The sequence below is a fragment of the Peromyscus maniculatus genome, chromosome 9 (genome assembly GCF_049852395.1).
Source record: "Peromyscus maniculatus bairdii isolate BWxNUB_F1_BW_parent chromosome 9, HU_Pman_BW_mat_3.1, whole genome shotgun sequence".
NCBI classification, from domain to species: domain Eukaryota; kingdom Metazoa; phylum Chordata; class Mammalia; order Rodentia; family Cricetidae; genus Peromyscus; species Peromyscus maniculatus.
Window position 1 is genome coordinate 44,442,646 of NC_134860.1, and position 12,059 is coordinate 44,454,704.

General features: G+C 44.6%; 1 pseudogene; it reads right to left on the minus strand.

Annotated features, from left to right (window-relative positions):
* Positions 1–3,912: 3,912 nt before the first annotated feature.
* LOC102917480 (ras-related protein Rab-28 pseudogene) lies at positions 3,913–4,832 on the minus strand (annotated as a pseudogene).
* Between the last annotated feature and the right edge of the window lie 7,227 nt (positions 4,833–12,059).

Here is a 12,059-nt window from a genome sequence, read left to right on the forward strand (position 1 = left end):
CTAGATCCATCCTTAAGTAGCTTTCAATGCCCGCCTGTCTTCTCCGTGTTTGTTTTGGTTCCCCCCATCCACGTGGGAGTCCACGGGCTTTCTCGCTCACTCATCATCTTGCCTCCTGCTGCTTCAGCCAGGAATGAAGTAATAATTCACCAGCTGCTGGGGTTCCCATCAACCCGACTGCACCGTGCTGGCTTCCCAGCTCAGGCGTTCCAGGGTTGAACTCCATGGCAGAGCAAACCCTGGAAGGGACCTGCCTCACGCTGGTTTTTTTGACCAGCGATAGGCTGGAAATAGAAGCGAGAGAATCCCCAGAATGGCGGCACCGGGTCTTCTTTCTCTGTGTCCATGTTCTTACGCCGCTCGACTGTTTCTAGGCTGCATTTCAGCCTCAAGGCTTGTGGGGGCTCTCACACAGCTTAGAAGAAAAGTTGACTATTATGTAGAAGCTTGTTAATACATTCCTTAAAAATAAATCAGCAGGATGGGAGTGTGGCTCAGTGAGGCTCTGGGTTCCATTCACAACACTGAAAATAGGGGCTGGAGAGATGGCTCAGAGGTTAAGAGCTCTGGCTACTCTTCCAGAGGTCCTGAGTTCAATTCCCAGCACCCACATGGTGGACCCATCTATAATGAGATCTGGTGCCCTCTTCTGGCCTGCAGGCATACACGCAGGTAGAACACTATACAGAATAAATAAAGAACCCTGAAAAGAAAGAAACCGAAAGACAAGGCTGTGTGTGGTGTCACACACATGGAGGATTGAAAGTTCAGGTTCTTGGTATGTGACTAGCCTGGGCAACATAGGAAGAGCTGAGAAAAGGGAAGTGGAGAGGAAGGGAGGGGAGAGAGAACAAACGGTATCTCAGTAGTAAAGCCCTTGCCTAGCACATGGCCCATGCCCTGGGCTGAGTCCCCAACATTGCAAAGGAGTTAAGTAAATAAACTATGACTTCTCTTTTCCTAAAAGCAGCCTGCTGTGGTTGCCTTGGAAGCTCTGCTTCTGTGTGAAGTTGACGACGTTTGTCTGGGCTGAAGGGACCTGCAGCGCCCCCTGTTGGTTGTTTAGTGCCAGCTCCTCTTCCACGGAGGACACAGGTTCAGACAGCGGAGCATGGGCTTGTGCCCACAAGTCCCCAGAACGGAAAGGCTTCCAACTGCTTCACTGCAAATGATATGGTCACAAACAGATTTTCACATCAGGAAAACCTGCTCATTTTAGAAGAAGAGGCAATCCTTTCTATTTTAATAGAAAGTTTAACATCTGAGATCTAGACATTATCACCCCAAACCAATGAGATGTCATTTCCACGGAACATTCGGGACAAGCCTGTGCACACTGTGGGGGCTGGGTGTCTCCCCGAGAAGACACGATGATGCCCGAGAACACTTTTCTGTTCTTTGATATGACGTGTGTTTTTGTTGAATGGACGACGTGGGTCTTGCTTTATTCAGTCTTTGTGCTGAAGAACCGGGCATTTAGTCCCCTTCCCAGAACTATAAACTTCTGCATAATGAGTACAAAATGGTATCTGAAAACAGGAAGAGACACAAGACAAGAATGGTCAGGAGAAAATCTACAGCCCGTGACTGGAAAGGTGACCAGCTCCCCGAAAGACGTCTGTCTTAGGGGTTTTTATTACTGTGAAAAGACACCATGACCACAGCAACTCTTGTAAGGAAAACATTTAATTGGGATGGCTCACTTACAGTTTCAGAGCTTCAGTCCATGATCGTCATGACAGGGAGCATGCTGGCGTGCAGGCAGACATGATGCTGGAGAAATAGCTGAGAGTCCACATCTTGCAAGCAACAGGAAGTTGACTGACACCTTGGGCAGTATCCCGAGCATAGGAAACCCCAAAGCCCGCCCCCACAGTGACACACTTCCTCCAACAAGGCCACACCCACACCAACAAAGACACCTCCTAATAGTGCCACTCCCTGTGAGATCGTGGGGGCCAATTACATTCAAACTACCACAACATCCCAAGGAATAATTAACAGACCAAAGCCAAGGGTGCCTAAGTATTTAGACACTGACAGATACTAACCACAAGTAGTACAAAACTGTGAGAATTGAGGAAAAATCACTGCGTTAGCAATCCTGAAAATGTCCTAATGTGCAAAGTGAGTCTGAGGAAGAGAGCTATGGGCAAAGCCATACCACATACCACACCAGGCTATTAATTCCTAGCAATGGCCATTTGCATTGACATGCTACTATCAAAGTAACTAATACGTCTTTTAAAGTGCTACCTGGTACCTGCTGGTGCCCTCTGTCTGATGACCTCCGGGCGAAGGCTAACTGAGGGGTGAACCCACATCTGCCTTCCGGTCACCAAGTGCGCACACACTCACCACAACCAGTCTCTGACCACGAAGGCCCTTCATGCCCCTCTGCTCTCCCACTTCCTTTTGGCTGCCTAGCAAGCCCTTCCTCAGCGACAGGGATGCTATCTGCTCCACTGTGACAAGCCCTTCCTCAGCGGCAGGGATGTTGTCTGCTCCACTGTGACATACGGTATCAGGTGGCCTGCTGGGGACTTGCTGTACTGACAGGCTCCACCACACTTCTTCAAGCACGCCCCACGGTAAAGAAAGGAAGCCCAGGGCAAGCTTTCCCGTAGTCACGAGCTCCCTCGGCGCTGTGTCCCCATAAGCATCCTCCAGACTCCCCCCTTCTCTCATACATGCTCCTGGGAGGAAGCGGGAGGCCACAGGGGCTGCTTGCTCTCCAGTGTCTGACGCCACCGCTGACCACCTCACTTCTCCTACCGTGCCTTTTCTCCTCTATGACTCATTAGGGTCAGGGGAGGAACATAGGATTCTCACATTCCTTCACATATCTTACTTAGACCCGTCAAATGGCTTTTGAACGTCAAGTCAAGAATACGACGCTTGGCATTTACTCGGTCCACACCACCCTTTCCTTAAAGTAATGGTCACTATTGCTGGGTGTCACCCTTGAGGGGAGACTTCCACGTAAAAATGAAGAGATCTAGAAAAGCATAAAGGAGTAGGGGACGGACAAGTTATCAGTCTAAGACACAGCACCACAGACACACGGGAAGAAAAGACTTAGCAAGTGATGGGGTGCCGAAGGCATCCACGTGTTCTTTCTTTTTTTTAATTTAAATAAATTTATTTATGAGAGAAAAACATCTGAACATCAGGTACAGTGTGATCGATCCACAATGATCCAAGGATGCCATGACTCACCTGGAAGCACTCTCATGCAGTCTGTAGGAGATTCATGTGGAGGATCAGCTGACCCTGGACCATTTATCAAAATTCATAAAGCCATCTAAGCCAAATATGATAAAATATGCAATGACCATGATACAGTAATAAAAATACAATATCAAATACTCACTTCTTGTGAGTTATAAACTACAATATAAACAAGTTAGGCTCCTTTTAGAAATGAAAAAAAACATTTCTATTACAGCCTCATTTGAAGCACTCACTTTCAATTAAATGCAGCTTTGTATAGTTTACTCTTTTTTTTTTTTGGTTTTTCGAGACAGGGTTTCTCTGTGTAGCTTTGCGCCTTTCCTGGAACTCGCTTTGGAGACCAGGCTGGCCTCGAACTCACAGAGATCCACCTGGCTCTGCCTCCCAAGTGCTGGGATTAAAGGCGTGCGCCACCACCGCCCGGCGAGTTTACTCTTACTAGCCAGCAAAGGAACACTTTCTGGAGTAACTGTTTCACCATGGGTGCTCTGAAGTACACTTTCACATACATGAGTTCAGATAGAAAATGATGATCAAAGCTTGGAACATCTTCATATCTGGTTTAAACTTTTATATTTAGGGAAAAAGTAGTGAGGATATAAAGAAGCAATGTGGTTCTTCTGGAGTGAAGAGGTGGTCTCAGTCCAGAGAATTGACTCTCCATTTAGATTTCAAAATGTGTGTTCCTGAAGCTGAATTCCTTCCAGTCCAAGGAGCTACCCACTATTGTGGGGCCACTTAAGGATGAAGGAGTGGAGCAGGAGGAAAGTTCGAGTTGACTACAGAAATGGTCACTGATAAAAACATGTTCCTACACAGCCTGGGCTCAGTCCTGGGGAAGAACAGCCAAAACTATTAATACAGTGTGTGCTCACTGAACTGCACACATGCAACTCCGAGGTGGTTTAACAGTTCTTGACGTGGGCTCCTGGTTGTAGTTTACAACATCTGCCTTCACCACCCTCTGTGACTGTTCTGTTTCTGCTTTGTTTAATTTGATTCCCAGGATTTCTGCAGCAACTTTCTGAAAACACAGGAAGACTGAGTCTCCTGTCTTGGCTGAAACAAAGTGGCTACTAAAACTGTTTTCCTGGCAAAATCGTGTTTATCAGGTTTTACTGTTTGCATATGCTCCAAGTCAATTTTATCGCCCACCAAAGCAAACAGGGGCTGAGTTGCTGACTCTTCACTCACTGTCTTCACCACAGAATACCAATCTTCTAAATTCTCAAAGCTTTGATAATTTGTAATATCATATACCAAGAGGATTCCCTGTGCTCCATAGATGTATTTATCCAACATCTTGCCACCTATTGTCTGCCCTCCTATATCCCAAACTTGAAGGGTAACATTCAAATTTCCTGGTAAGGTAATCCTTCTCAAAAAGAAATCCAGTCCTATAGTCTGCTTGTACTGTTTCCCAAAAGTCTCTTGAGCAAAACACGTAGCTAAGGAGGTCTTCCCGGAGGTGCCGTCCCCCAGCACGACGACGATTTTCAGTTGCCGGTCCTGGCTCTCCTCCTCAGAGTCTGACATGGTGTCCGAGGATGCTGGCCCGCCCCCAAGGTGGAGGAAGGAATGGAAGAGGCCTCCGGGGGCGGGGGGAGAGGAGGCCAGCAGGCAGGACGAGCAGGACCCCCGCCCCGGGCGTCTCTTCAGCCCTGAAGGAACTCAGGGAGAATCACTCACCGGCCGCCATCATGCTCTCCTCCCCCCACATGTTCTTAGTGTCCAGAGGCTACAACTTCACATGCGCGGGTGGGGTCCTTATAAAACCAGAGGGGTGAAAGCCCAGATCATATTTGTACGATCAAATAGTCAGCTGTGGGGGGAAATGAAAACCATATTCATACGATGAAATATTCGGCTGTGGGGAAAAATGAAATGCTGGGTTACACTACCTCTGCGAACTTCCAAAATACTCTGTTAAATGATACGCAAAGGGTGGCATACTGTATGATTCCATTTACGTGAGATATTCAGAATAGATGCATCAGTACAGCCAGGGTACAGATTGGTGGTAGCAAAGGATTGTGGGAGCAGTGATAGGCAAGAACACTTAAGGAGGTTTTCGTTGGACTAGTAGAGAGATATTGGAACCAGAAGTGGTGGTTGCACGGTGAATGTTCTAAATACCACTGAAATATTTACTTGAACATGGCAAATTTTATAAGAATTTCTCCCTGAGGCAGATGGTGGTGGTGCATGCCTTTAATCCCAGCACATGGGAGGCAGAGGTAGGAGGATCTCCATGAGTTCGAGGCCAGCTTGGTCTACAGAGCTAGCTCCAGGACAGCCAGGGCTACATGAAGAAATCCTGTCTCAAAAAATGCCCCCCCCCTATAAATTATTTTTTAAAAAAAGATCTGAGGTTGCTTAAGGTGGAGAAATGCTTAATTTTGTACAGAGGACAGAAAAAAATCCTGGAGGGGTGATGGAACTGTTGTGTGCTTGACTGTAGCTATAATCACTCAGCTGTCTTCAGCAGCCCAAATTTGCATTGTGATGTACAAATAAGCATGATTTTTACTGCACATAATAACAATTTACTTTAAAAATGAAGATCTATCCAATAGACCAAAATGAAATCAACGCTGCTATCTAAGTTAAGGTTTCTAATCCTGTGATAAAACATCATGACCAAAAGCAACTTAGGGAGAAAGGGTTTATTTATTTATTTATTTATTTTTGGGTTTTTTTCGAGACAGGATTTCTCTGTATAGCATTGTACCTTTCCTAGAACTCACTTTGTAGCCCAGGCTGGCCTCGAACTCACAGAGATCCGCCTGCCTCTGCCTCCCGAGTGCCAGGATTAAAGGTGTGGGCCACCACCGCCCCGGCTTGGGTTTATTTATTTCAGCTTACAACTCTATCCCTGAGGGAAGTCAGGACAGGAACTCAAGGCAGGAACCTTGAAGCAGGAACTGAAGCAGGAGCTATGGAGGGATGGGATTCCTGGCTTGCTCAGCCTGCTTTCTTATAGAACCCAGGACCACAACCCCAGGGGTGACACTGCTTGTTGAACGGGGTCCCCCCACGTAAATAATCAGTCAAGAAAATGCATCACAGGTTTGCCCACAGGACATTCTGGCGGGGACATTTTCCTCAGTTGAAGCTCTCTCCCAAACCACTCTAGTTTGTGTCAAGTTGACATAAAATTAGCCAGGGCAGTTATTAACTAAAATGTGCCATGGACTGTTTCACTGGAGAATGGCCATTTCATAGGAAGGACCTTTTTTAAAAAAGGAAAAGAAAAGAAAAAAAAAACTATTCTGAAATTTTACTCTAATGAAATAAAAAAAAAAACCACAGGGACTCCAGTTGAAAGGAGCTTACAATGCCATTTTTCACTATCGCGTATCCACCATTCACCATGTGAGGATTTGATGTGTGTGAGCTTGTTAGAGAATTTAATTGAAGATTTTTAAAGACAAATATGTAAAAACATCACCAGGATATAACTCCAGGAAAGTGCAGCTTGAAGAGCAGCACCGATGTTTGTGAAATGAGGCAGCATAAATTCCCAAGGCCCGCTGTACGAGAGTTGAAAGTATTCTTGGCAATAACTTCAAGCATCATATTTTCTTCACTTCAAAGGTGTTCTGCCTGTCCAATGATGCTTGACAAATGCTATGAAACGTCTTGGCTCAAAATATTATTTTGTCATTCTTCCCAATAGCCCTGTGGGTTGAATGGGCTCAGCTGGACAGTTCCCACAGCAGGGATGTCATGGGGTGGGCTGGCTGTTCAGTCTCACACCTCACTCCTGCCATGGCAGTTAATGTTAGCTGTTGGCTGAGAGCCAACCCTGCAGGGGTCTGTATGTGGCCTACACCTGGCCTCTTCCTAAGACCCGTGGAGCACAGCACATTGCTGAATTCCCAGAGGAAGTGTCCCAAGAGCAAGCATTCCAAGACACTCAAGCAGACACTCTGTGACCTCTGAGCAGCCCTGCTTGGAAATCATCCGTTGACATTTCCACCTCATGCTGTTGGTGAAAAAGCAAATGGCGTGGAAGAGCTGGCTGAGCAGTTAAGAGTGCTTGATGCTCTTCCAGAGGACCAGGGTTCAGTTCCCAACACCCACATCTGGTGGTTCACAGCTGCCTGTCACTCCAGCTGGCCTCTGGGAACATTGGCACACATGACATGTGCTAACATGGAAATATGCACACATATAAAAATAAAACAAATATTTCAATTTTCTTTGAAAAAAAAAAAACACACAACTCATTGGGCCATCCCAGATTACAGAGAGGGAACTATATGGAATCAAGAATGCTTGGAGCATATATTATTACAGACCAGCTTTGGATAATTTCCAAAAGAGGCATTAATATTCATGACACTCTTGAAATAATACTGCTTTTTTTGTTTGTTTGTTTTTTTTGTTTTGTCTTGTTTTTTGAAACAGGGTTTCTCTGTGTAACCCTGACAGCCCTGGAACTTGCTTTTGTAGCCCAGGCTGGCCTCAAACTGAGAGATCCACCTGCCTCTGCCTCCTGAGTACTGGAATTAAAGATGTGCACCACCTCACCTGGCTTAATATTATATTTTCAACTCTAAAACATCAGCCATCCTGGCAACATTTATAAAAAAAAAAAAATTAAAGTTGTAATTTTAGAGTGTCTAGTTTATTTATGTGACAGATAATGCGTTCCTACTGTTCCCGTTGTCACACTATGGATACAAAAAAATACATGGAATCTGTCTTCTTAAAGCTTAGAGTCTAGAGACCGCAGCATGGAAAGAAATAATATTCAGAAAGTCCCATAGATTGTTTTGGAGTGTGAGGGAAATATTCACATTAAAATGGCATGAAGGGATGTCAAGAGATGCCAAGAGACTCATGGGAGAGGGTCTTCACGAGTATTACAAAGTGCACGGCATATGTTTAGGAGATGGTTAGTTAAAGTGGACTAAAAGGGCTATCTGGAGGAGCAGAGGCTTTCCAAACAGAACAAAGGTTGCCATGGAGATGGAGAGAAGGGGAAGCTAGGCATGTGAAAGGAATGAGTTAAAAGAGACAACACACAGTCGGATGCCAAACTACACACACCAGCGAAGGCAGGGATGACCCAGGGGCAGAGCGACAGTGACCTGGAAGGAGAGTCAGTCTGAGGAGGAGACAGAGTTCCTGTCTTGAACATGCTGATTCTTACCACCCAACAACCGCAACGATGGGAAACAGTTAGAAACACAGTCTGGGAACTCAGAAGACAGGGAGAGCCAGAGGCAGAGAGGGGAATCACCAACTGACTAGCCACTGAAACCACAAGAACACTAAAACAGAACAAATGAGGCAAAGCCAGATGGCTCTTAGCTTTTCTTTCTCTCTCTGTTTTTAAATCAATTTTATTTATGATGGAACCCAGGACCTTGCTCTTGCTTGGCAAACTACCAAAATGTGTGTGTGTGTGTGTGTGTGTGTGTGTGTGTGTGTGTGTGTGTGTGTGTGTGTTGTATGTATATGTGTGTGGTATATATGTATAGTATGTGTGTATATGACTGTGTGTTATATGTGTGTATATATAACATATGTGTGTATGTGTATATGTATATGTGTATGTGTACATACATGGGCTGGGGATGTAGCTAAATATATGTGTCTCATATATTTATATATGTATATACACATATATATTTAGGAAAGGGCCTAAATCAACAGAGCTGGTTTTGAACTCTAGCCCAGGCAGGGTTTGAACTTTGGATCCTCCCACCTCAGCCTCCCCAACATCTGGAATTACAGGTTTGGGGCAATACCATGCTTGACCGTATTGCTTCTCGAGAACTGAGGGAAAAAAAATGTAAATTTAAGACAAAGTTGCTCGTCAGAATAACACATCACAGAGAGGTCACATGACATGTGGTGAGTGAAGGTACTATCAGGGTGACCTTCCCTGAGGGTGTTGGAGGAACGCTGGAGTAGAGGCTGACATTCTGTGTGACTGTGGGAGGCAACAGCCGAACACCACATTCTCTGTTTAAGCTTTTGGGATTATGGGGATCAGTAACTGCCAGAGGAGGAGAATATTTAAATCATTCTCTTCCTGTGGGGAGAGCAGAGAGAAAGAGAGACAGAGATAGAGACAGAGACACAGAGAGAGAAAGAGAGAGACAGAGACAGAGACAGAAACAGAGAGAGCACGCCAAGGACAACCCAACCTCCGGTATCATTCCCCTTGCTTTGCTTGTTTGGTTTGGTTTGGTTTTTGAGACAGGGTCTCTCACTGGCCTGGAAGTAGGCTGGTGACTCCAGTGAGCTCCAGGGATCCGCCTGTCCAGCTGTCCCCTCCTCAGCACTGAGATCACAAATGCCTGTCACCATGGGGATCAAACTCAAGTCCGTGTGCTTGCACAGTGTGTTTGCGTGTTCATTGCTGTGATAAAGCACCATGGCAAAAAGCAACTCGGGAGGGAAAGGGTTTATTTCAGCTCGTAGTTTATAGTCCATCCCAGAGAGAAATCAGAGCAGGAACTCAGGGCAGGAAAACCATGAAGGAAGGCTGCTCACTGGTTTGCTCAGCCTACCCTACCATAGAACCCAGGGCCACCTGCTCAGAGCTGGTGGGCTGGGCCCTCCCATGTCAATCATCAGTCAAGAAAATGTCCCCACAGACTTGCCCATGGGCTACCTAACGAGTGCTCTCCCAATTGAGTTTCCTCTTCCTATATGACTCTAGCTTGTATCAAGTGACAAACACCACCAAAGACAGAGCAAGATCTTTATTGACGGGGCTGTCTCCCTGTTGTGCCCAGATGGCGACCCCCAGAGAGACCACCAAAGAAGAGCATGCCAGAATGCAAAAGCAAGGTTTAATTTGGGATATCCAAGCCTAGGCAGGGACTTCATCCAACAGATCCAACGCAGGAGAGGCTGGAGGAAGTGCCCACCTCTCTGCAAGCTCAGTTTTTAAAGGCAAAAACCACAAGGTTACGTCATTTAGGGGTGCTAGTACGGGTACAATTCTGATTGACTCACTTCTAGGGGCTTTCTAGAAATCATGGCTTAATCTTACTTCTAAGAAAGTAGTTACCCGCCACCATTTCTCATTGGCTGCTTTCAGGTGGGGACATTTCTGTGGTCAGTTATCCTGGAAACCAAGGAGAGGACATTCCATAGTCTGGCACTTCCTGGTTTCTGGAATCTGAACTGACTGGTTTTAGTAACTCATGGCCTGTATCTAAAAGGAGAAATCTCAGGCCTCAGTTTTAGGGTGAAAGCATTTTGGTCTTATTTCTAAGATGGCTCATTTTGGTCTCACACTCACCAGCCCCTAGTGAGCAGGAGTTTTCATGCACTTTTCCTCCTTATGTCAATAATGCACCTTAAGAAAAAAAACTCAGCAGCTGCGAGGTGGTGGCCCACACCTTTAATCCCAACTCAGGCCTGCCCTGCCAAACAGGGCCCCTGCCTGTAAAGCCAAGCCATGACTCGGCTCAAGAGGGAACAAGTGGCTGGATTTAAGCTTTAGCTGGCTACGCTTTCGCTTTCTCTTCTCTCTCTCTCTCTCTCTCTCTCTCTCTCTCTCTCTCTCTCTCTCTCTCTCTGGATTCACACCTAGGACACTAGGTGGCTGTTTTGAAATTCGCTCAGATTTCTACTGTTCTATGCAGATTTGGTAAGTCACAACATATCAGATATTTTAAAGGAAACTATTTAAAAGACAATTTTTTCCACATTAAAAAAAAATGGGTTTCATGTGTACATTGGAAGAAAATTGGGTTTTGCTTGAAATTTTAGGCAGTCTGACAATGGAACAACTATATGAGAAGATTAGTATTATTGGAATTATGCAGTTTATCACCATGCTTACCCTCATTTTACAATTTAAAAAGATAGTCTATTTAAGTGCCAGAATGACAGCTTTAGAAAAACTTGTTAAACCTATAAAAAATCAGACAGAAGAAATTAACAGTGAAGTTGTTTCAAGTTTGGATCATAAGGTTACAGAAAGAAAGCCTGTTTTCACACAGTCACCCTTAATTTATCCTGTAACCGTACAGCAGGTGCCTGATCAAATGATTACACAAAATAATTGGGCTCCAATTGAAATGTTGGATTTAAAAAGGTTTAAGGAGGCAATAGTATCTTATGGCATGCATTCCCCATATGTAAAGCAAATGTTAAACTCTTGGTCAACATATAATAGGATTGTACCACAGGACTGTCAGGAGCTGGCACAAGCTGTTCTTGAACCCAGCCAGAGGCTGCAATTTTTAACTTGGTTTAAGGATGAAGCTTAAAACATAGAAAAACAATGGAGGGATAAAAGAATACAAGTTTGCCAGGATCAGCTTATTGGAGAAGGCCAATATGCTTCAGTACAAGCACAATGTTTATATGATGTCCAAACCTTAATTTTATATCAAATGGCAGTCTTGAATGCATGGGACAGAGTTAAGGAACCAGGAAAAAAACCTGAGTCATTTACAAAGGTTATGCAAGGCCCAAAAGAATCTTTCACAGATTTTTTACAAAGACTGGCTTCAGCAGTAAAGAGAATGGTCTCAGATTCAGAAGCTAGTAAGGCAATAATTGAATCTTTGGCCTTTGAGAATGTGAATGCAGCATGCAAAAGTAGTTAGTTATAGTTGAAAGTTAGTTAGTTATAGTTGAAGATTAATTAGGATAGAAAGTGAATTAGATACATTTTAGACTTACTAAAATAGGATAGATAAGGGAATTATTTTCTCTGATTTGTCAAATACAAATGGACTAGACATCGTTTAGGTATTTGTTACTTGTATATATTGTATATAGTTATTGTACTTTTGTATATAGTTATTCTTTTGTTAGTTATAACCTTTTGCCTTTTTTCTTTT